Source organism: Parasteatoda tepidariorum, chromosome 1 (assembly GCF_982258835.1).
Source record: "Parasteatoda tepidariorum strain Cologne lab strain chromosome 1, Ptep-v5.0, whole genome shotgun sequence".
NCBI lineage: Eukaryota > Metazoa > Arthropoda > Arachnida > Araneae > Theridiidae > Parasteatoda > Parasteatoda tepidariorum.
The window spans coordinates 113454789-113481624 of NC_141755.1; the positions used below are offsets into that span (position 1 = coordinate 113454789).

The 26836-nt window shown below is 26.8% G+C and overlaps 1 pseudogene across 1 annotated transcript; it reads left to right on the forward strand.

Annotated features, from left to right (window-relative positions):
• Nucleotides 1-3136: 3136 nt before the first annotated feature.
• Nucleotides 3137-26481, forward strand: LOC147816740 (tyrosine--tRNA ligase, cytoplasmic-like; annotated as a pseudogene). The gene is made up of 8 exons (XR_015431371.1): nucleotides 3137-3237; nucleotides 6260-6383; nucleotides 7791-7871; nucleotides 7981-8032; nucleotides 9638-9814; nucleotides 12034-12166; nucleotides 17570-17712; nucleotides 26264-26481. The product of XR_015431371.1 is annotated as a tyrosine--tRNA ligase, cytoplasmic-like (transcript).
• The last annotated feature ends 355 nt before the right edge of the window (nucleotides 26482-26836 follow it).

Here is a 26836-nt window from a genome sequence, read left to right on the forward strand (position 1 = left end):
TACTCTGTGCTTAAAATGTGCTTCTTTTGTAACTTTTTCCCCTCGTTCAAAAATATGTGCAATAAAAGAAAGTTTCTTCATAATAGTCTCATCACAATTAATATATTTAACAATAAAGTAATATTATCAAATTTTTTAATAATATAATGTTAATACTCAACAATAAAAAATAGTGGCAGTTTACTTTAGGTGCATAGAAATGGAATTGAACTTATAAGGTCCCGATCATTTTCAGTAGCTCAGGGCCCCACCAAGCTTAAATCCGGCTCTGCTCTCCACACACTATTAGCGAAAGCATGCGTTGCCATAGGTTCTGCTCTACACCACCTGTGTCCCGCAGTGGACTGATAGTAAAGACACGGTTCCCAGTAGAACGCCGAAGTCAAGCAAAACTGCGGTCAGTAAGCGGGGGGATCACCACTTTGATTAGTCTGAGTTGGGACTGAGGGTGAGCGGTATCGGTCCTCGTAAAACTGTTCTGCAGTAAAGTGTTCGACTTCGCGCGTAGGTCGTCTGTCTACCAAAGCAGGTTAGCCATCCCCTCAGCAGAGGATTAGAATTGAGATGGCATGTCTTCGTATCATCCTCAGGGATGTTTCCTAGACCGTTGCACATCGTACAGCTCTAGTGCGATGTAAATAAAGTACCTACATACCTACGCCACCTATAGCTACTACGTCTCCACAAAGCTTTGAAAGTTAAAAGCTTGTTTTAAATCGCACAGACGTATGCAGCAGCAAGCAACTTAGCAAAACAAAAAATTTGATCTCTTACTGATTCAAGATTCTAGTTATTATTTAGTCTTTCTGAAATAAATATAGGACATTAACTTTTCTAATAAATATAATTCCGAATAAGGATGCGTGGTCCTACTTTTAATGATGCAACTGATAAAGAGCAGGTTGAGTTTAATTTTTTATGTATTCTGTAATCAGCATTTGGGTATGGAACTGTTTTTCTCATATTTCTTTTAATTATTGTATCCGAGTGATTTTTATTAATTCATTCGACTTTAATATGAAATCAAATTATATTATTCATTTGATTTCATACTAAAGTTGAAGAAATGTGAGTCGTTTGTAACAATTGTAACGAACCTAACTTATTTTTTATAGTAAATGATATAGTTACAAGTCAAATGACACTCATATCTTTTGAGAGGTCTATCAAAAAATTTTATAAAGCTATTGATTTTTACTAAACTTTGCGTTTATTCATTAAAATTAAGAGCATAAAATATTAAAATTAAATTTTTAAAAAAAACTGGGTTTTAAAACAAAAAATATTGTGATGGATCTATTTTCAAGACGAAATATTGGTGTAGAATTACTTAGGGATATTTTTATATTGGTGCCTGTTTGGTGCTAGTAAGTTTTTGTCAGCAGTGAATTGTCCGCTTTTTCTTATGTTAGCAATTAGTTTTATAATCATAAACTAATGATTAGTTGCTTTTATATAGTACTTAGGCTATTCCCTATATATTTTCAGGTAGGAACAACAACAAAAACAAAATTGTCAGAAATTTATAATTTTCTGTAGTAAGCTATAGGATAAGATACTAATCAAGAAAAATAGCTGTCTTGGTTATTATTAAAATAATTTTAAATACTTTTTATTAAAGTGAGTTTATGATAGCATAGTAAGAGAATAATAATTCGAGTCACAAACATGTTTAAAATAATATTTTTAATGAACATGTTTAAGTGCATCCTTAGTCCTTAATTGTTTTTTTAATCATATATTATCCATTACTGCCAAGTATCAACTTATACAATATCTATATTATTTAATTGTATCAGCTATAAGTAGTAAACATGCAAATAAATTATGGGCTGCTAATTTTTTACAGGTTTTCATTATTTTCCTTTTTTTTACCACTAAAAACCTACTTTTTATCATGTTATAGTAAAACTGGTAATTAAAATCTAACCTTTACCATATAATTCCAAATGTTATTTGAGTATTCCATCAATTGAAAAAGCAAAAGATTCCAAAAAGATCAGGTTTAGAAAACAACTTTAAGGGTAGAAACATATTACTGAATTTAAAAATTAATTCTCCTTTTTCTGCCCATTATTGAGATTTATAATTTTATTCTTTAGTATCAAGATCTTCGTAGCTATTTGAATAGTCTTGGAGGCAATATTTGATAGGAGAATTCAGATGAACGATTTCTGACTGATTTAGAAGATGTGATTGGCTGTGGCAAATTATGACTTCATGATGCAAATAAAGCTGGTAAAGTTGCTGCTGATTGGGAATTTTCTTTAAAGAACAATTGCTGCATGTGGCTAGCTCCAAATATATCTTAATGAGTAAATATCTACCTGATTTTTTCATTGCGGGTCCACATATAAGAAAAACAAGTACCAGACGTTCACAAACACATTTAATAAGGAAAACATAGATACATAGACAATCAAAATCATAGACAAAATTCTAAGAGCTCTACACCCTTTAAAATCATAAAGCCACCTACCGGTTCACGGTTGATGCCTAAACATATACACATATACACAAGAATATACACTGAGTAGAAAATGAAACCACGGTCCACACATGGTTTTATTTTCCTGAAATAACAAATTATTATATGATAGTGTTTTCTTTAAGAAATTATTAAAATAAACTCAAATTAAATTTTAATTTAAAATGTATTCTTAAAAGTATTTTTTCCTATTGAAGGGAAAAGATTTCGTTTATAATTATCATCACAATTGCACCTCATTATTTTTACTTTCTATTAATTATTATTTTTCTCTTTTTATAATGTTTTATGGTGGTTAACATTAATTTTGGTCCCATCTGTTGTAAAATATAATTTTTCATGGATAATATAATTGTTTTTAAAGCAATACGAAGCTTATAAAAAAAACCATGAACGTGGTATAAGTATTAAAAAATACTGTAGTGTGAAAATAAACGATTGGTATTAATTTTTTTGAACTCACTAATTCTATTAAATTGTTTCAACAATTAACCGCTGCATGTTATGAGAAATAATGTAAAATTGAAGTAGGTAAAAAGTTTTTAAAAACTGAAATTGGAACCATTACATTAATGAATAAAAATTTACGCATACCTTATTTGAAAAAAATATGAATTTTAATTCAAAAATTTATTTAGTTTGCATGGAATGCCAGATTTTGGAACTGTGACTGCTAGAGAGAAAGATATTTTTGCCAATATTAAGGAACAATTAGGAATACTTCTCGAAAACCAGATTACTCATTTTGGGTAATTATACTATTCTTTTCTTTATAATTTAGACTAAATTAGCTTATTATTTAAAATCCACTTGCTAATTTGTTTTCTAAAGGTTTGGTTATCCTCTTAGAGGTTGTTTCTAATGTACCCCAATTCATTTTTAGTTTCAGTTCATTATCAGTTTACCTGAAGCAGATAATATTGTTTACATTTGGTGCAGTATGGGCAATTTTTGAAGCTCTACTCTTAACTAATTTTTTTTTTTAAAATTTAGAATATTGCTTAAATCCTTTCATTTTGTAATTTAGTGTGTGTAAGAGGGGTGATTGTATTCCGGGGGTATCCCGGAATTCCAGCTTTTTGGTATTATTTTCTTACTTTTGGTCTTATAAAAAAAGGGTGACCACTCAAAGCGTAATCTATGGAATATTTAATCATGATATTTCAGCTATACTAAACTATTTCATTTACTATAGAATTATTTAAGTATGTACTAAACTATTTCATTTACTATAGAATTATTTAAGTATATTTATTTCCAGCAATTGAGACTAATAAATATAGTTAGCCCAATATAGTCCACACAAAAGCTCAGTAATTGTTGTTTCCTCTTAATATATTGTATATAATATGAACAGGGAAAACACATTGGATTTTTTTCCCAGATTTGAGTAGCAACCCTGAGAAATAATTAATATTTTTGCCGAAAATTTTTTGCAGTGATATAAAAATAAAATTTATTAATTGGAATAATAAGAGGGAATGATTATTTATTGTTATGGATCATAAAATAGTTTATTTGTGTTCTTTAAACCAAATGTAAAGTAATTTAAAATTGAAAATAATTTACATGTTTATTATTAATATGAACAGGATCTAAATAATTTTCATTAATTTCAGTGTCAAAATACTAACTTTGGTGACCTTGTCTGTTTTTTTAATTTATTTATTATTGTTGATCATTTTGATTTTAACAAGTGAAAAGTTTTCTTCGTGTTGTTCTATGAAAAAGTAGTGTGTAGGAGGGCAATTTCAGTACAATTTTGCCTGATGTGTAATCCCTTAAAGGATTAACGATTACTAGTAATGATACAATATATGTCCTATAGCACTTACAAGCAGGATTGGAAAAAAAATTTATTTTGTCAGGGTTAAATTGGATTTTTTCATCATTTCTTTTATTCATTAAAGTCTTAGTGTAAATATTGCTGCATGAATGAACGCCATTAATTTTATTAATATTAAAATAGATATTAATACATTTTATTATCAATATCATTTACATTGATAAATTAGCAATAATTTTTTAATGAGAGTTATAGGGTTCAATTACCTTTTGTAGGATTTACATATTCTGTTTTAGGATAGATTTATAAAAACTACTAAATGTTTAAGTGAAGAAATAAGTTATTTATTTTAATTCAATTGAAAGTCAATTTTCAAAATAAAAATTCTTAACGTGGGGAATGTTTTTATGCAATTGTGCATTACAATACTTTTCTAACAGTGTTGTGTCCTTTTTTATGTATAGTCAAAGCGGGCTTCTAGAATAAGCTCTACTATTTCAACAACAAGGATTACATCAGAACAAGAATTTTGTACAAGTATTTTACCAGTTAAAAGGGGCTATTTTTTAAAAGTATCATTTCAAACTATGTAATTAGACTCACTGTTTAGGAAAATAGTATTTAAAATGCACTTTTTAAAAAAAATATTTTCCTATTTCATTGAATTGTAATTCTAATTATATTTCATATTGTATCTTGTTATAACTGGTTTTAATTATATTGTAAATTAGTATCTCAAATTTTTGTGAGAATACCTTAGTTAGTACAATATTTCCACTTTCTAATAGTACATATTTAATTAAAATTTAATGAACAGAATATAGAAGTAATGGAAATATAAATATTTCAACGTATGTAGTTTATATTTTGTACTATTATAAACTTAATATCTTGAGCTGATTTGATAGTAATAAAATGCAATTATGAAAAAACGTGAGTTTTTTTCAAGTGCTTTTTCTCAGGTTGGGTAAAATCAGAACAATCCTGCTTACAAGGGAAGTGGATAGCTTAAAAATTCCTATATAAGCAAAGTTAAACCTAAATTTAAGAGCATTTTTATAAACCTTGGATAGGGTTTATATTAGCTGTCTAACTAGGGTAAAATATGCTCCATTAAAGTTTCTGTTCATTTATTTTTAAACTAATAAAAATGATGTCCTGAGATTAAATCCCAGCTGGAAAGGTTGAACTATATCTCTAATTTCCTTTTCTAAAAAAGATTCATAACTATTTAATATTTTATTCACATGATAATTTTTTTATTTATTTAGAACTTAAATTTTTAGGAACAACTAAATTAATAGAAATTTAAAATTTTTTTTTAAATTAAAATATTTAGGTTATTGAGAAAAAAATTTTAAAATAACATTTTGTATCTTTTTAAAATTACAATCTAATTAAAATTTTATTTTTTATTTAAAATGCATGGATTATTTTAAAAAATTTACAGTTCAAAATTTAAATTAAAATTTTATAATTCTTTTTTAAGTAATCCATACATTTTAATTAAAAAATAAATATCTTTCAATTTTTTTTGCTTTTAAAAATTTAGTTTTTAAAAAAAATAAATTTAAACTAAAAAATAATAATATATAAATTGAATAAAGCATATTAGATAGTTATCAATCTTCTTTAGAATAGAAAATTAGAAATAAAATTCAATCGTGCCAGCTGAGATCAGGACCCCCAACTCAAGACCTCTCTGGTAGAAGGCATAGAGCCTAATCACTACACCACCATTGAGATAAGTCTGGAAACTTTGTTAGTTTAAAAATAAATGAACTGAAATTTTAATGGGGCAAATTAGGTGTCTAATTTTGTTTTGATAGGAATTTTTGAGATGTGAGTTAGTCTAATTTTTATGTCTTTAATTTTCACCATTACAAAAGCTTGTTTATAAAACCAATCAGATTTCTCTTTATATAATAATGTCTCTGTATGCTATAAGCTGTCTTATTTTAACTAAGCAAAGTTTATATTTTTAGAGAATATAATTTAGATGTGTACAGATTATAATCTTTAGTGACGGAGCATGATGCAAAGAAAGCTGAAGTTATTAAGAAAGTAGATCATCCTTTCCTAATCAGTTTAACGTATCCAGGAATGCAAGTTAGTATACGCAATTCTGATATAGCATATTATTGATACAAAACTTATGTCATATTTATATTTAAAAAGTGTGTTGATTAAAAGGTTCTCTGTAATAATGTGTATCTAATTGTGTTTCAGGGTAATTTGTTAAACTCTATTGACATTATACGGTTTTAATAAGTGAACGTACTTAAGTTTCATTAAAAGCTTAAAAGGAAATTTTTTAAATTTAAATTAAAAAGCTTATTTAAGTTATAAAGGTTTTTTCTATCAGTAAATCCATTAATCAGGCTGTAAATTAAATGCACAATTTATTTAGGAAAGTAGTAATATAACAATTTTGTTTTTTTATTGCTACATTAATGATCTGTTAATCATATCATTTGTCCTCTAAATCAAATTACATATGTTTTCTGAAAATCGTGCATTCCTTAAAGTTTTTAGGATTATAATTAGTTTTTTGGTTTATTCCTTTTAGCATAATTTCAATCTATAATGGCAAGATATTTCCTCAAATCTATGATATTTCATTTATTTTATCATATTTTTTTTTTATTCTCAGTTTTGAAAATTTTTTAACTAACCATTTTTCCACAAGTATTAAAAACTAATCTAATAAAATTTTAAATCTATGGACTGATAGTGTTTGAGGTTAGGTACTGGCAATTTGGAATTTTCCTTGCAGCATATTAGGAAAACAGTTAGTAATAAATTTTTAATTTTTGTGAAGTTATAAGTTTTGACAATTAAATTGATTTTTGTATGGCCGATTTTTCCTCCTAGGTCTTTCATATTTATACTAATAGTTTTATTTTAATGTAATATAATGTTATTTATTTAACCAGAATTTTATCATTCCATATAACTTGAATGTTTTTCAATTCCTATATTTTCTGACCAACTGAGCTATTTGATATAATTTCATTTTTCTGTTAAGAATTTTAAAAGATAAAAATATAAGATTAATTATGTTATTCATTATTAAAAAGTATTAAATTTGTTGGACATAAAATTAGTTCCTCAATTATTTTTCTTTTCTCTTTCCTACTCATTGTTATTTCACTTTTTTTTCTTTGGCTGTAAAAAGTTTTCAGCATGACATTTTATTCTGTTCTCACTTGTAAAATCTTCTAATTTCATGAACTGTTATTTATTGCCCTGTCATGAATATGGCATGGTAATAAATAAAAGTTAATATAAGCTGTTAAAAATATAACTTACAGCTTATGGGAATAAAATTATAAGATTTTTTTTTTAGTAATGATAATTTTTATTCTATTAAATTTTTTTATTACTTTTTGATGTATTTTTTTACTTAAAAGTATACCACATTAGAAAATAATCAAAAAATTATTTGTAATGAACTATTTAGCAATAAAACTATAAATGCAATAATCTAAGTGCAATATTTTCTTTTTTCAACAGGCCTTAGATGAAGAATACCTTAAAGTAGATGCTCAGTTTGGTGGCGTTGACCAAAGAAAGATTTTCACTTTCGCTGAAATGGTTTGTTTTTATGAACTGTTTCATATAAAATATACTTAAATTTTCATTTTTTGAATTAATTTCATTTTTTAATTGTAATATTTTTAAGCATTTTTATGATATGTTTCAGTATTTACCTCAATTGGGTTATGCTAAAAGAATTCATCTAATGAATCCAATGGGTATGAATAATTTTTGAAATGCATGTTATACTTTATTTTAATGAAATGCTTGCAATAATATCATGGTTAAATCAATAGTTTCTTTTCATCTCTTTTACTTACATATTTTTTCTTTTTAAAATAACTTCTTTTTCTTTACATATCTTAAATGATTTTTATCTACCAACTATTTGACTACTCATAATAAAAATATTTAAAAATAAACAGTAATTCTTACATATTTTATCTTTATGATTATTATGATTGAATCCAATTGATAATTTTTGAAAGTTTATTAATGCCATTCACTAATTTATAAAAGTAATATGATTTTAATTAGGTGCTTAATGTCTGTTTAGTTCACAACATATATTTATGAATTCAGATCAGGCAATAGTTTAATCTAATGAAAAAGAGACTGAAGGAAACTCAATATTGGGTATGTGTTAGAGGCAAACATTGTACAGATGTGATGAAGTCAGTAAAGTGAACCTTTTGAATTTGGATTAGATGGGAATTGTAAATGTAAAATTGTGGATTCTCTTAAAAAAAATTTCAAAAAATTTCTCTCATAACAGTTTTCCCCCCCTCCTTTTTTTAATAATAGCATAATATCTGTAGCAAGTCTTAAATATGTAAAATTTTAAACATGTTTGAAGAATTTACACAAGTCATCATCATCATCAATGGCTCGACAGCCCAGGGTGGGCCTTGGCCTTCTCAAGAAGTTTTTTTTCCAGGCTAACCTTTTTTTTTTTTGCTAGTGTTTTCCAATTTTTTGTTTTTAGGGCCAAAAGATCTTTCACTAGGCCATCTATCCATCTCAAATTCGGTCTGCTTTTTTTTTCGTGTGCCAACTGGTCTGGCATTGAAAACTCTGGTGGTACGGACGTCGTCCATTCTTACACAAGTATCAGATTTATTTAATCTTACCTCAGTTAGGCTTTAAATTTTATAAAACTTAAGATGCCAACCAAGAGAGCGGTTACTAAATTAATAAAAACTTACTTTTAAATTTCTATCTTGTTATTTGGATCCTGTATTGAAATGAATTTTGTTTATCTAATTTTTTTTATGTTTATATAAAAAATATTGTGATATTTGAAAGGTTTTAATTATAAATGGTCATCCAAAGTTCCCTTTAAACTAGAAATAACTAAATTCTTTGTCTTAGAAATGTTGGGGGCCTTGAATGAGTAAACTTATTTTATTTTGTCAATATTGTTTGTTCTGGGGGCATCAATATTGCCCTGTTTTCCATTTTGGAATGAAAAAAATTGAAAATGTATGCATTCATTATCCATATAAAGAATGTAAATTTTTCATCATTCTCAACTAAGAATAAATCAAAATTAATTTTAATAAATCAAAATCAATAAAGTAAAATGAGAGAAATTATTAAAAAATAATTTAAGATTGAAATTTATGCAATTAAATTTTGTTCATATGCAATTTTGGTTGTCTTAACTGAAGTTTATTTAACGAATTTTTCTTAAAATATTTCTGCTATCCTTTAACTTTCTTTTCATGAATAAATAAGTTATTTCAAGTATGCTTTATTTTTGCGAAATTCATTTAATTGTAGATTTGCTCTCTTATAAATGTATTACATTGTTTTAATATTAGTGCCTGGACTTACTGGTGGAAAAATGAGTCCCTCTTTAGAAGATTCAGGAATAGACTTATTCGATAATCCCTCTACTGTTAAGAAGAAGCTCAAAAAGGCATTTTGTGAACCTGGTAATTTAGAAGATAATGGAGTTCTGGCTTTTGTAAAACATGTGCTACTCTTCAAAGATGAAGGTTAAGGACTTTTCTATTGTTTTCAAATCGTTTTTAAAATTGAACATTTATTCTGAAATGTAAGATATTTGTATGTCTAATTTTTTTTTTTATCTTACTCTATATTTTCCACATAATTTTTTTAAACAACTGAAATAAAAAAAAATGTATTTTATATTGAATATTAAAAAAAAAAATCATTTTAAGATTCAGAAATTTTCAAAAGTGGAGTCAGAAAAATGAATTGTTTGTTTATTAAAATGAGCCATTCGTGTTTTCGCATTTTGTAACATGGTTTTTTTATGTTAAAAGTTCTTTGAAAAAAAGGTTAAAACTATACTTAAAGTAGTTTTTGTAAGCATTACCAAGCTAAGATTCTTAATTTCAAACTTAGAACTGTAATGTATGGTAAATTGCCGGTTAAGTTCAATTCCATATAATTTCTTGCTCTATGTTCACCTATACTTAGTTTTATGAAAAGTTATTTTATATTTCTTTTATTATTTAATTTGCATTTCTTTAGATTTTGTCATTCAGAGAAATGAAGAAAATGGTGGAAACGCAAATTATAAAAATAATGCTGATATAGAAGACGACTTTGAAAATATGTGTGTATTTGTGTTAAAATATGTTAACGAAGATTTTCAAAATGTTAATCACCTGCATATGTTCATCATATTTTCTTTATGTTGGTTATGTTGAAAATTTATGTTTTTCAGCAACTCATTACATTTACAGACCCACCGATTGAAAGGCTTTAGTCTCTGGCTTTTATGTCCAATATCTGGTCTTCTGGTCACCAATGTATTTTCCAAGTTTTTTCTCTTTTTTTTTACCTAATTGGCGTATGAATTGGATAACCTGTACATAATTTACATATGGCTTTCAAAACTTTGGTCCAGATCAATGATTTTGTAGTTGAAGTGATTAATATATAGAACTTTTTTTTAATATTTTGAAATGTTAAAATTAAAATATTAATATTTAATTAATAATTAAAATTATAATATGAAACATTAAAATACTTTTTTTTAATATAATGTTTGATAAAAAATTTTTGAAAAAGTATATACACCACTTTAGGGTGATTTCTCTTTTTGGAGAGATATCTTAATTCATGCTAAAATAACTAATTTCAGTAATACTTCAATTGTTTCTTTTTCAAGCACAGCTCCTTTTTACAGTTTTCTGTGTTTGTAAAAATGTTAGGAAAAAATGTTAGCATATGCATAGTTAAGACATTTCTGAATGTTTTCTTTCGTTTAGAAGTTTTTTATTCTTTTAATGGGATTATATATTTATTTTGATGGATGCAAAATGAATAAAAGTAAGATATTTAAAGTCAGTAGCATAAATATTTAGCCACACAGTAAAAATAAACACTTAATAATTTTTTTTTTATGGAAACAGATGTTGGAAAATTCACGACAAGATAAACCTGAATGAGCTTCAGACAAATTTATGATTAAAGTTGTTAAAAATTTTAAATCAGCCACCCAATCTGTATTTAAAAGTTATATAAATTGTTTTTTTTATTTTTAAGGTGGGAGAAAGTTATTTATATAGATTCAATATGAAGAATTTGTAAATTTATTAATTTTTTAATGCTTATCATTGTTTTGAATTATTGTTTGAATTTTTATTATTGTTTGTATTATATATACTTATTCTATTGCTCAAAAAGTCCCTGCCTTTTTAAATTTCTAAGACTGGTAAGACTGAGCATAAATATAAATATATTCTAATTTTTTTAATCTTTTTAATTTATTTAGTCCTTTAACTTGAAACACATTTTTACTCATTCAGTTAACAATAGAAAATCTTAACTGTAGCGGATATTTCCGTTTCTTTATTTCATTTTTCATGAATAATTTACACCATATCTAAAAGACTGGTGTTTAATTAAACTATATTTCCATTAAATGATGAAGATAACTCTGCCTTATGTTTTTGCTATATTGTACATATTTTCTTCTTTTTATATTTTTATGTAAAAAGATTGAAATTCATTTAAAACGATTTTGTAGATATTTTAGAAATTTGATATCTTAGTTAAATTTTACCATTTGAAATAAATTTTACATAATTAAACAAAATACTTAATAATTTTTGCTCCTATTTCTATTTTGTTTTCTTATAACCTTCCCTAAACAATCAGGAAATCTTTTGATTTTTTTCAAAGTATTCTTAAATTTATTTAAATTTTTTTCCTGCTCATTTGATTTAATTAATTTTTTTAGATACTTCATCCTGGAGACTTGAAGGCTTCAGTAGAAACTTATTTGAATAGATTACTTGATCCAATTCGAAAAAAGTTTGAAGATCCAGCACTTCAAAAGCTATCTACAACCGCCTACCCACCAGTTAATAAAAGTAAGACAGTGAATAAGAATATTTAGAAATATATTCTATCTTTACATGTATGATATAAATTTCAATGATATATTCTGTTTAATTCTTTTTATTTGAAATTATTTTCAAATCGTCACTCTTAAAAAAATGTTTTTTTTAGTTATAATTTGATATTCTTTTATTGATATTAGTTTTAGGTCAATAACATCAATACTATTTTATAACTCTTAAGGTCATTGTTACTTTTTTATATCATTAAATTTATGTTTTAAATTTAATAATTTTTATTTTAGGTAATAAAAATTAAATTTTGATACATTTGTTTTCTTAGTAAATTAATATTTTCCCAAAACCTAATCAATCATTTATTGAATTGAATTTTTCTGGATGAAATTACTTTTAAAATTATAGTGTTATTAAAAAACTTTTTTTTACACTTTCATCAAAAAGAGGACTCATAACACAAAAGTTTTTCATCAAGTACATTATTTGTAAGTTTTTTAAAGCAAATAAAACTTGATGAGCAAATATTTATTGGTTTAAGACTTTTTTTAGTGCCATTAATTCAGTTTCTGTATTGCAGAAAATGTGAATCTAGTATAGCAGCTGGATCTGTTAATATCTAGTTTAAAACTCAATAAAATATCTGCAACATATAGGGTAAAAGAAATAAATTATGTCATATTACTTTCATAATACTTGGCTTTTCTATTATCATATTTTTATTTTACTAGTTCATTTTTTTTCTCTATCACTCTGTCTGTTTTAATTTATTCTTCTAGGCATCAGTTTCATTTTGTTAATTTAGATACAGGTAAAATGTAATTCAATATTTAGATAAGTTATGAAATACTGAACTAAAATTTTATTTTCAAACAAGATTTGTGGAATTAAACAAAATTTATATACTAAATTTGCTTTGAAAGAACTTTCCATTTTCTTAAACTATAGATATAAAACACTGTACAGAGTATTTTATATCAGATATATATAGTTGTATGTCTATAAGTTGTATACAGGCCGGGATAGCCTGGTTGGTAGGGCGCTTGACCTATGTCCTAGAGCTCGTGGGTTCGATCCCCGCTGGCCTAAAGACTCCCTGTGTAGTAAATGGTGACTGATGCATGATAAATACGTCGAGTCGCAAAGTCATCCATGCTCCCTTAACAAATCAATACCTTTAGGGCAGGGATGGCGAACCAATGGCCCGCGTGCCATTTATGGCACCCTACAAAATATTTCGACTACTATTGAATATCACGCCTACTAAATATTGAATATCACGTCAACGACCTCATCAAACAATTTTTTAGAAAAAATGGCACGTTGGTGTATAAAGGTTCACCATCCCTGCTCTAGGGATACTGATCCAGGAGTTTCCTTTTCTTCTGGATTGGTTCAAAATTACAAAGCTACGGAGTTGAACATTAGTAGTCGTAAACCCAAAATTGGGTTGGCTGTAAGTTGTACACAGTTTTCTAATGAATATTTAATTTAAAATTTTATTTTCTCATCTGTTTGATTAGTGTGCATTTTTTACCACAGTCAGTGTTGTGATTTTTGTTCCAATAAATAATTAACCAAAACTGATTTGTCTAAAACAGACATTTTCTTCAAAATCACAACTGATTAACACTGAAAAATTTAATTTATTATGGAAAAAAATGAATGGGTAATTGCATTGGATTTTGAATGCATATTAATACCCTTTCACATTCCTGCAATTTCAATTATTTTATTACATTGTAATTTTTTTCAAATTTAGGTTAGTTGGTCAGTTTCATTTAAACATTGCAATTAGTATCAGATTTATATATATATATATATATATATATATATATATATATATATATATATATATATATATATATTTATCACATATAAAGGGTAAAACCCATTATATGTGATGAATTGGTAAATACTAACGTCTTGAAATTTGGAAAAATTTAAAAGTATAATCTTAAAGAAAGCATCAAATAAATCAAAACTAGGCATTTCTTAAAAATTAATTTAAATGTTATCTAGGTTTAGTTTAGCTAATAACTAAAAATATTCTAAGCAGATGTAGGGTGTAATTGCACAAGGCCAGAGGTTTTAGGGCCATTGGACTTATGAAAGAAAACTCAACCCAACAGATTAAAAATAATGCATACAATGGTCAATACTGACAGGTAAAAAGAAGGGGGAAAAAGATACAAAACAATTCTTATCTAAAGGTTTTATAACAATCTGGCAAATTGAATTAATCTTAAAAATGATAAGAACACCATAGTCATGCAATAAAAGAATTGATTATTTGTGCATTCATTACTTCAAGAAAAAACATTCTTATTACAAACCTTTTGAATTTAAACTATTTTTCCTATTCGCATGTCTAGTCTTGCAGAGGAAATAGGAGTATCAGTGGTGACACTTTTTCCTTCTGAAAGCATACAGAAAAAATACTACTCATAAAATAAATTACATTTGAAATATTCAAACTAAATAATACAAAGAAATAAATACCTTTTTTCATTACTGCAAGCATGAACAAAAAACATAGCAGATATAAATTCAACATTTTTGATTACCTAGTGCTAAATGTGCAAAAGTTTTTCTTGTTGAGTGTGCAAAATATAGTTAGCATGCGTTTAAGAAAGCCATTAGGTATTATCTTACAGGTAATTAAATATTGGTAAAAGACTTTTCTATTGTTATTTAAATGCATTCTTTTATTTTTAATATGAAATTTGTTAAATAACTTTTATACTATCAAATTAGGGTAAATTAAAAACTTGACTTTCTTTAAAGGCTTACAAAATATTATAAAAATGCATGAAATATATATATCATTTATTAACATCAAGTAATATACATTTACTAAATAAAAAAATACAAAAGATATCTATAAGATTTTTTTCAACCCGGCAAACATTTTGTAACCACTCAGCCACAAGATTCATAAAACTAAAGCATTCTATACAATTTAAAGAATGACAGCTCTGTATCAAATGTTTTATCCAGGGTAGAGTTTTGTTACTCTTATACCCATAAATTCATAAAAATGAAGAAATAAAAATACCCAGTATATAAGTAAGTAAAAATTCAACTAAAAATATGGTATTTTACCATAGCATTTCCATATTAATTTCATTAATTAACAATCATTCTTTTACAAAATAGTAACTCTTCATAACTACTTTACTAACTCAGGCTGACAAACAACACTCAGCTTCATTATTTAATATTAAAAACAACTTATATTCAAATTCTCTTTCTTAAATGTAATAATGCTAACAATAATACTCTTTCTCCAATCAAAGAACATTACTCAAAACTCCATCTACAAACTAAACTTTAATGATTAAATCTCTTCAGAACATGTTACAAGCAATACAAAACACCAATAAAACCTTAATTGCATAAATAATATTCTTATTACCACCTTCTTCATTATTTTTTTCCCTTTTGCTCAATCACAAATCTGTCAAATTCATCACCACAATTCAAAATATCCACTTCCAATGCAGCCTTGCCCACCTGAATATCTTCCTCTTCTCACCTTATCCTTCATTTCTTTTTTTTTCCATCTCTGCAAAAAGCTTAAAACATCAGATCAGTTATTGTCAGATTCGGTAATAATTAAAAATTTGTCAAAGAGAGCTGCAGAGCTAAAAAAAAAGCTGTTTTGAGTTTATTTAATTTTTCATGATGTTTTTTTTTAATTCTGTTCCAAATATTATTTTTAATCTTATTCCAGTTATCTATTAACCAAAAATTTAATTGTTTCTTTAACATTTCTTTAAATATACTTTTGTAAGTGGATAAATGAATGGATCCGCCTTATACGCAGGTGTGATGCATGGATGTGGCAGAAGTCGAATTCTTGGCCGTAGATGGCCCACTGAAAAACAAGAGCAATCGCATCACTGAGTGCCTTAATGGCACACGACAACAACATGGAATTTTTAAAAAAATTTACAATGAAAACTAATAAGAAGTGAATAATTCATTTGTTTTACCAGCATTAATTTTTTTAAACGCATATATGAGCCTTTAAATGCTCAAACTGTCATTCTTGTATCATGAAAATGATTTGTCATCTCCCACTGTTACATCTGATTTCCAATTGATGCTAGTGTTACCATTTTCCTATGTGATGTCATATTTTGTGTCATACAATGCATTTGTTATGTGAGATTTGTTTAAGACTATGTATTATAGTCTAAATGCAAGCTTTTTCCCACCTAACAGGTACCCATTCTGATTTTTTGACTCACAAATTTTTGTGCCTTCTATTCTAAGCTGCTGCTTCAAGTCGAATGTATAGGTACATAACTATAAAATTGACACTGAAAATGGTGACCCGTCCCGCGTGGTCTAACTGAAATTGCACTTCTGAACAAGAAGTCGCTGCATCGTAAATATATAGAATTACAGCAAATATGTACTCATAAATGCAGAACTTATTTTGACAAAAATATTCTTCTTCTATCTACTCCATTCTAAATTTTTAATTTATCTACTAAGCATATGATATTATGCTGATAATAATATATTTCCGCTACATAACATATGTCCAGAAAGCTCTTAAATCTGAACAAAAATAAAGTCGGGAAGAATACATGATTTATCTCCAAGATAAGTTATTCATTACAACACTTTTTAAAAAGATTAAGTACAATTTTTGAACAAGAAATATATGAAACATGAAAGAAATGTACTAATGTTATTAATGTATTGCTAGCAGAAAACTCCACATAATAATGCGTTACACATTTTTAATAATGAAGAGTAACTGATATTCCACCATCCTTTTTACCATAGATTACGTCTAGGTTAAGAAATGATAGTTCTTTCGTACTTTCATGTGTAATTCAAGATGCTCTATATTCATTGAGCACTAACCTCAAAAGAATAGGTGGACTCCCTTGAAACTTTTGCTATCCATTGAATTTTCGCCTATGAAGAAATGTTTGTTTTAAAAGAGCAAAAATGCTTAACTCCTGTTTTTGATGTGATTTTCTTACATAAAATTAAACAAAGATTTCATGTTATATTGGAATGAACAATTCAATATTTATCAAAATTAAGGTTAGCTTTCATATTGAAAATGTACCAAAATGTTGCGTGTATATGAAAACATGTGATATTTTTGTTGTATTTGAAAATGTGATTTTTACTATTACTGAGCACTTACATGTTTTCCTTAATTTTAAACCAAATGCTTAAAACAGCAAAAATTTTAACAACTATATTTGATGTGATTTTCTTATAAAAATGAAACAAAAATTTCATACAGTTCAATTCAGATTTTCTAACACACGTTAAAATAACATTGTGTCTATGAAATCGATGTATTGGTCGCAGTAATGACTGTATTTAATAATTATTGCCTTTATTCATTTACTGGTGTTTTCTAATCTTGTGTTGTATTGTTTTTAGAGGTGTTTGATAACACATCTATTTCTGCAGAATCTTTTATCTTTTTTGAAAGAGAATTTATTCCCTTTATTGATGACATTGAAGCTAACTTTGAATGTGCACTTTGGTTAAGTGATGCTGATCATGTGAGTGCTCTACGGATTGTATGTATAACTTTCTTTTTTAAAACTGTTAATAATATAATTAAACATTTTGAAAAATAGAGATCAAAGCTCTTTATCTAATGTATCTTTCTGTTCAAAAATTTTTGTGAGAGGGAATAATAACCCCCAAAATAATTCTCTTCTTAAAGACAAACACTCTGTTTTTATAGTTACTTTTGCTTAAATTTCAATGGAAGACCCATTAGCTTTTCCAAACTTTCTTCCACCAAATGTCACTCAATTAGAAAGTAATGCAAGCATTTCAATACCCAAAAGCTCCATGATTGAGAAGTTTTTTCAATGTTGTATGTTCATTAACGAAATAATTTTGCAGAAACTTTCTTGTCAAATTCTGGTTTCTTAATCAATTTGTTTCCTGTTAAAAAAAATTTGCGACTGAAAGTCATGTGACATTTAATTTATTTGCAGTACTCCACTCCCTAATTTTATAATCACTTGTTTCAGTTGAATTTTTTTTCTGTGCCATTTAATTTAGTTAAGAAAATCTCTGAGCAGTATAATAAAGAGTATTTAAAGTCACGTAATCATATCTCTGAAGATATGCATTACATTTTTCTTCCTTTTTAAAAATTTCAAATTGGTCTTATAGTTATTAAATTTAATTTAATTGTTATTTTCTAAAGAAAGACTTATCTTGATCATAAAGAACCATGTCATATCAAATCATATCACAATCAAAACTTATCACAAAACTAATCACATAAAAATTATAATTTCCTACAGCCATGTACTCTTTTGTCTGAAAACTAAATAATCTTTGCCTTTTTTAAAAAAAATTTCAAAATATTTAAAGAACAACTAATCTTAATATTTACTTTATTTATTCATTTCTTTTTTTTTGGGGGGGGGGGGGTTCAAACTCATTTAAGTAATTTTGAAAAATTAGCAGAATATTCCTTTTTTCCATTTTCGTAAGTTAGCATAACTAGTATATAGTTTACCTTCAATATGAATTTTCTTGAATTAGTTCAATCAGAAAGCTAAATCATTTATATTTATTTAAATGTAGAGAGATTTTTAACTTATCAAATAGAAGGATTTTTTTGTTCTGACCTCCCATCACCATAACATTGCATTAGTCACATGTCAGCTGATAACAGAAGGAAACTCGTTTTATTTCTACCAATCTATCTTTTTTGTAATTTCTCTATATATTTAAAAACAACTCATCTGTTCATGTAAGTTACTAATAACCAGAGTTAGTCTTATTCCTTCAATTTATGAATTATACTATGTGCTTTGCATTCACATTGTTTTCAAATTACGCATCATGATTTTTATTCTAGCAAATTTAGGAATTCATTGTGATTTGTATTTACATTATCCACATTGCATTTCATTTTGACATGAATTACAAATAGAGCACATCATGCTTGAGAAGTTATGAATCAGTGATATAGCTGATTATCGAAAACCATAATAAAGATTAAATTGGTTTCCAATGAAATCTTTCAACATGACAATTACAGAGTATGTCATATAATATTAATCAAGATAACTGATGTTTTGTTATAATTAGGCATTTCCTGTTGTAAATGTTTTTATTAACCTTAATGTGAAAATAAATGAAATCCTTTTTTTTTTTTAAATATTTTCTTAGATTTAAAAAAGTAATTAGATTTAGTTTGTTAATGTATATGTACTAACCTAAAATAATGGTAAAGACACTTTCAGTTTTTGATATTTTTTAAAATTTCTCAATAAATGCTTAGAAAATTATTTATTAAGTTTAAAAGCGTTTAGTTCGTGCGATTTTTCTTACTTAGCAATAAATGTTAATGCTTCCAGAGATTTGAGGGACAATAAATTACAAAAAAACAGAGTATTTTTAAGCACCCTATGACAGATAATCAAGAAATAAGCTTGTTACTTGTATCAATTCTTTGATTGTTATTTGAAATAGCAACACAAAAGTTTGTAAACTTAGCTTAAATATTTCTGAAAATATGGACATTTTTATAAAAAATATATGTTTTTGTTTTATGTTTTTCACTTTAAAATTAATCGATAAAATTAAGCAAAATTTTTGGAACATTTTAAAATTAATTATAAAATTATAGTTTTAAAATTTGAAATAAGTTTGACAAAAACTGCATGAAATATGAGTATTAAAAAGTAATTTTTTTATGCTGTGCAAGTGCAGAAAAAATGAAGCATTTTTTTTTCTTCATAATTTTGTAAGGAACTGTATTTAGCTACTAAGAAAAAGAGTATTTCAATATCTTAAAAATTTAAAACGTTTCAAGCAATTTTCTAAGTAATTTTTGTACTTCTTAAAAGAAATCACAAAAGGATTAGGGGTTTTCACAAATTTCCTTTTGTAGTCTCGGCAAGAGGCTTGTGGAAAAACCCTTATCGTTTTGAGCTTTATTTTAAAAAGTACATAAACTACTTAGAAAATTGCTTTAAACTTTTTTAATTTTTAAGATATTCAAATTCGAATGTTTTCATTAGTTGCTAAATACAATTCACTACAAGATTCTGTGTTTTTTTAAATTCCTGTGCATGCACTGTATAAAAGAACTGCTACTTTAAATACTCATATCTTAAGCAGTTTTTATTGAAGTTTTTTTGAAATATTAAATCAATATTTTTGTAAATAATCTGAAATATCTGTAAAGATTTTGTTTACTTGTGTTGAATGTTTTTAAAGTTACAGCAAAAAAACATAGGATCAAGAAATAAGTTTTTTATAATCTCTAATATAATAAGTTTTTTATAATAGCATAATAAGAACCAAAATAATCAGTACAAATGAAAAGGTTCTTAATTTCTCCCTGGCATAGGGTGTTCAAAAACACACATTTTTATTATTGTAATTTATTGTTGGTATCTCAAACAAAAAATGACAAAAACTGAAAGTGCCTCTTCCACTACTGAGGGATTGTTTATATATATATATATATATATATATATATATATATATATATATATATATATATATATATATATATATATATATATATACAGTGGTGGCCAAAAGTGTGGACACTTTTTGAAAGTTTCATGTTTTTCAACTTTGTGTGCTTGTGGAATATATAAATTTTCACTTAAATACAAACGTTTATATATCAAATTGAAGGTAATTTAATGTTAAATTTAATAATAAATACAGTATTACAATATCCGTATCACAAAAAAAGTTATGCAACAAATAGTCAGATCTATCTTAGATTTGCATTTTTTTAAAGTGATAGTTACACAATCAATACTTAGTAGGATAACCCTTATTTCTTAAGACAGCTTCACAGCGTCTTTTCATCAAGTGAACGAGTGTTTGGAGTTCATCTTTCGTAATCACATAGTGCCAAGAATCAATTATAGCTTCAATAAGTTGTCTTTTATTGGATGAACGTTTTTTTCGTACAAGAATTTTCAAACGTCGCCACAAATTTTCAATTGGATTGAGATCAGGGCCGTTTCCTGGCCATGGTAATATATCTATGCCTTTATTTTGAAACTATGCTTTGCATACTTTTGCTGTATGGCATGGAGCTGAATCCTGCTGGAAAATAAATGGTGAGTTGTTGGAGAAGAGATCGCTGATTGAAGGTATCAATTTTGGTTTCAGGGCAATTTCGATGTATTTTTTGGCATTAGGATGCCATCAATCACTTGAATTCGGCCCACACCATCTGCAGACATACATGCCCAAATCATGACAATTGTTGGATTTTTTACAGTTGCTTCAATGCAATCAGGATGAAACGCTTCACCTACTCTACGTCTCACGTACTTTCTACCATTTCTTCCAAAGAGCGATATTTTACTCTCATCACTCCAGATTACTTGCTTCCATTGATTTTTTGACCATTTAATGTGTTCTTTTGCCAACTTAACTCGTTTTTCGCGTTGCTTTTGATTTAAATATGGTTTTTTCCTTTGAATTCTGGCTTGTAGTCCAAATCCTGATAACCTTCTTCTTATTGTTCTTAAACTTACTGCAATACCAGCTGCATTCATTTCACATCTAATGGCTTCTGATGACATTTTTCTATCTTGAAGGCATATCCATTTAATTTTTCTATCGGTAGTAGCACTGGTGCATTTTTTTCGGCCTGATTTGGCATCCTGAGTGCCAAAAAATACATCGAAACTGTCCTGAAACCAAAATTGATACTTTCCATCAGAGATCTCTTCCCCAACAGCGCACTATTTATTTGTCAGCAGGATTCAGCTCCATGCCACACAGCAAAAGTATGCATATAATTAAGTAAAAGTATGCAAAAGTATGTATATAATTGATTCTTGGTACCACGTGTTTACGAAAGATGAACTCCAAACACTCGTTCACTCGATGAAAAGACGCTGTGAAGTTGTCTTAAAAAATAAGGGTTATCCTACTAAGTATTGATTGTGTAAGTATCACTTTAAGAAAATGCAAATCTAAGATAGATCTTACTTATATTTGCATAACTTGTTTTGTAATACAGATATTGTAATACTGTATTTATTATTAAATTCTACATTAAATTACCTTCAATTTGACATATAAACGTTTATATTTAAGGGAAAATTAATATATTCTACAAGCACACAAAGTTGAAAAACATGAAACTTTCAAAAAGTGTCCATACTTTTGGCCACCACTGTATATATATATATATATATATATATATATATATATATATATATATATATATATATATATATATATATATATATATATATATATATATATATATATATATATATATATATATATATATGTTTCCGAGTTGGGACACAAATGATTATATGGTGTCTTTGGCATTTAGAGGTCTCATGTTCAATTTATTCTCTGTGAATAATAGGAGGTGGAGGGCACTGCACAAACCTCAGTTTTATGAAAGTTTTTCTAAGGTATAAATGAAGATTATTTGCCAAATTTAGTAATATGTAATTTTACATCTGCTTTCATTTTTTTATTATTATTTTTTTTACCTTACAGCAAAGGCAGTTGCAAAAATCTGTAAAGCATGCTTTCAGAGGTTTAACTTTATTTTGATAGTTACTTTGTTAGCTCCCCCTTTTTTTTCAGGAAAGCAAAATTATAAACCCAAAGTGCTTCCAAAGGCTGTCCCTCTTAATGAACTTCACTGTACTTATGTGAGTGGTTGAAGGGTAATTGTCGTTTTGTGATAGGCATTTTGTTATTTTTGTTTTGATAATATTACAGTCAATGCTTCCTTGCTTGAAAATATTCATTAAATTCTCTCAAAATAGTTTTTTTTTCTTGGAAAAAAAATTACAGTTTTATTTTTTCTACTACTGAAACCGATACTATGTCATAGTGCCTCAATTCAAAATGGAACCAAAACTCATTCAAAATCTACTAAATCTTCTGTGCATTATAGTTGATATAAAATTTATATGGGCATAAATAACATAATTTGCTTTTAAAGTTTAATTATGCTCAAAATCTTTTAAAATATCCTAACAGTTACTATATCTTGAAATTCTCAGATAAAATATTTCTGGAATTAATTTTCATTGTAAGGAAAGATTGATCTTTCTGGGCAGCTTTAACTTTTTCAAACTTGGGAAATTCTATGCTAGATTCCTGGATCCATCTAAAATATTCAAAATTTACATTTATATGTTTTTCAAATGGGTATTTATGATTAATAAATGTTGATAACTTTTTAATTTATATTTTATTAGACAACTTGGATTTTTTGTAGCTTATGAAGTGTATTATATGTTCTTTTCAGTCTCTTCTCTTAGTATGAGACAGCTACAAGTTGACTTAGCTCTTTATCTTTCACAATTTCAATTGAAAGATTTAAATGCTGGTATTAACACTTTAATGTTGTATTTGAAGGGAAAAAAATTTTCGATAATAAAATTTATTTAATTTCTTTTTTTATGTTCTCATTTTATGTTCAATGCTCTGTTTTCATATGTTCTATGTGATCATTTTATGTTCTAATTTTTTAATTTTAAAACTTTGTAATGATACAATATACCAATTAAGCTATATTAAGTCAAATGATCTTTGAAACAATTAAATTCTCTTCAATTTGGTTTTTATTGTTATTTAATTCGTTTTAAAGCATATCAATTATATTTTTTAAACAAAATTGTAAAATAGGTTTTGAAAAAATATGCGTTAATTATTTTTACATCTAAAAATATTTCAACTTGTCTATATTTGGGTTATAAAGGAAGTCCTGTGCAAAAAATGTTTCCTTCATTACAAGGGTTGGTTAGTCCCAATGTTTGATCCTGGAGTTGTCCTGACTTCTGTGTTGGGTTCAAAATTTAAAAGAAAACGTAGTTAAGCATTGATGGTTGTAAACCTGAAACTGGGTTGACTGCTCAATGCCAGTTATAAAATAAAATATGAATTTGTGCTAAAGATAAATGTGTTGAGATATCTTTATTGGGAGAAGAGGATTGAACCATTCTTTTACTCAATGCTCTACAAATCCCTTAACACTAAATTTTTCAGCAACAGATTCAGATTCATATGATTTTTCTTTGATCTTGGTATTGAATATGAATGTATTTTTAAAAATATTTACACGATTTGTTCGCAGCTATTCTTTCTAAATAGTGATAACCATCAACAGGCACCAAAACAAATGTTGAAAAATAACATCACATTCCTGTGCTGTTCTCAGAGGTGCCAACCATTATAATTTCTTCATAACTATTATGATTTCATGGACAAAATAAGGGTCTAAATTATGGTTTTTAAGAATTTTCATAGCAATCTATTTAAAATATACGTTATTTTTCTTAACCACCAAGAGTTAAGAATTTTTGCTTTTTGCAACTAATCTGCAATAATTCTTTTATACTCCTTGAGACCATTTCTAAAACAATGCAAACATAGGAAAGTATAGACCGTATAGGAAAACAAAAGAGCATAAACTCAAATCTGAAATGCTGTGAGAAAATATTTTTAGTGATTTAAATGTAGTTCTCTGAAAAGGTAATAAGAGTTCATTCTAATTTAACCGAAAATTAAAACATTGATTCCAAAAAGTCGATACAATTTTATCTGGTTCACAATAAAGTATAAAATTTCAGTGTTGTATATTTTTTAAAATTTGCCTAGGTACTGATTTTTTTACTTTATTTTATAGTAAATATATACCTAATTATACTATTTTTGTATGAATATATAGAATTAAGTAATATATACATCTTAGAATTGCGCTATTTGTGAATGCTAAGTTGTATTGAATTCTATATTGTTGTAAGGTTGTACTGTATTGTTCTAATGGAAATTAAATCATTATTGAAATGGAATAAATGCTGAGTATTTTGCTCTTTCATAAAAGACACATCCTTCCAAGAAAACAAATATTATTATCATTTCAACACACCCTGCTGCTGTAGAAAGGCGTTCCGATCCTCTGTTCTGGAGCCACATTATTTTTAATGATTCATTCCCCTCGTTAAGAACCATTTTTTAAATCAATGCTTTCTTGCTAACTGATTAATTTGTGTTATGCAATGTACTCCTTCATTTAAAACTCTGATTAGTTATTACTTTTGTATTTTTGATGCTGGCATTTCAGTACAACTTATAGTTTGTCTATAGAAAGAACTTCACTAGCATTTCGTCTGAAACCATAGTAGTGACTATGGTAATTATAATATGGTGTTATGGTAGCTATAACTATTCTCAGTAGGGGTTTAGAGTCACTGTTTAGGACAGGTTTTGGCTTGTGTCGGCAAGAGAAAGGGAATCTTTTTCTTCGGTCTATTGTGTCAGCTCTCTAAGAGAGGAGCTACCCTCCCTGAAATACGCTTTTCTTGTTTCCATAGCAACAGATGGCTTCAGACTTTGTGGCGGGGGGAGTTCTTACTGTAGACAAACTATATAAATCTAACAGCACAATCTTCTTATTCTCACCTTCATTTAGGATTCCGCGGAGAATAGTCTTGTAAATATTCCAGAAATTAAGCATGGTCTTATATATATATCAAACGAACATTTTATATTAGATATACAATTGAACTCAAAATCATATTTTATATAAATTTCGGAAATTCCTCAAATAAATAAAAAAAAGTTTCCTAATTTCTTTAAATTTTATTTATAATATATTCAAATGAATTAAAGAAAATTAAAATTTTCATACTAATTTTGTGTCTGCTGATTTCAATATTTAAAAAAAAAATCTCAGTTGACTTTTAGGAATTCTTCAAATATGCTTAGGAAATAACCCCTTCTCTTACTGTGAATAATTTTGTCTGTTCCTCCAAAAATATTCTTTACTCTTTTTAATTTTTATGTCATAAAATTGAAGCAACATGATAGTGCAATGTATATACAATTATCTGAAAATTTTGTTTGACTTTGGTTTATACTAATAATTTTTTTATACTTAGTATTTTGACTGTCCAGTTTTTTGTATTTGATGAGAAATTAACAAAAGTTTAAGTTTTTTTTTTATATTGAAAATTATTCTATATCTTTCAAAAATGAAAAGAAAAATCTTTCTCTATTTTTAGATCTTTATTTTCACCATTATTGATTTAATGATTACTTACTTTTATTCCTGTAAAATTTCAAATTTTTAACTATTTATAGCCTTGTGGAAAAGTCGTTATATGAAAAAAATATCTTTTGTATTGAAACGGATGAGAATGACGCAATTGGAACGATGCAAACAAGTCAGATGAAAATGTCAAGATATTGCCTGATGAGAAGAATACGACTTTTGACCACAGATTGTGTATTGTGAAATATTTATGTAAAAAAGATATTTATTAAATTTTTGATTTCTTTATTACTTGAATTAAAGTGACTTTCTATTAATGACTCAATTTATTTGCAAATGAGAGATACATTTTTTTTTTAAATTTTGTTTGTTTGAATATTATGCGGTGTTCATTTTAATTCATCCTTTGAGTAACTCATCATCATATTTAAATTCATCCCTTTTATTGTAACAAAAAAAAGGATATAAAAGTGATTATTTGTTTCTGGGTTTTAGAAAAAGGTTTTTATAGCATGGAGGTTGAAGATGTCAACAAATTGTAATTTCAACCTGAAACAGAGAACAATTAATCTCCAATTCAGTACTCCCAGAGGTATATTTTATAATGAGGACATAGAAGATGTTGTAACCCGACAGATTTGAAGAGCACTAATCATCATTTA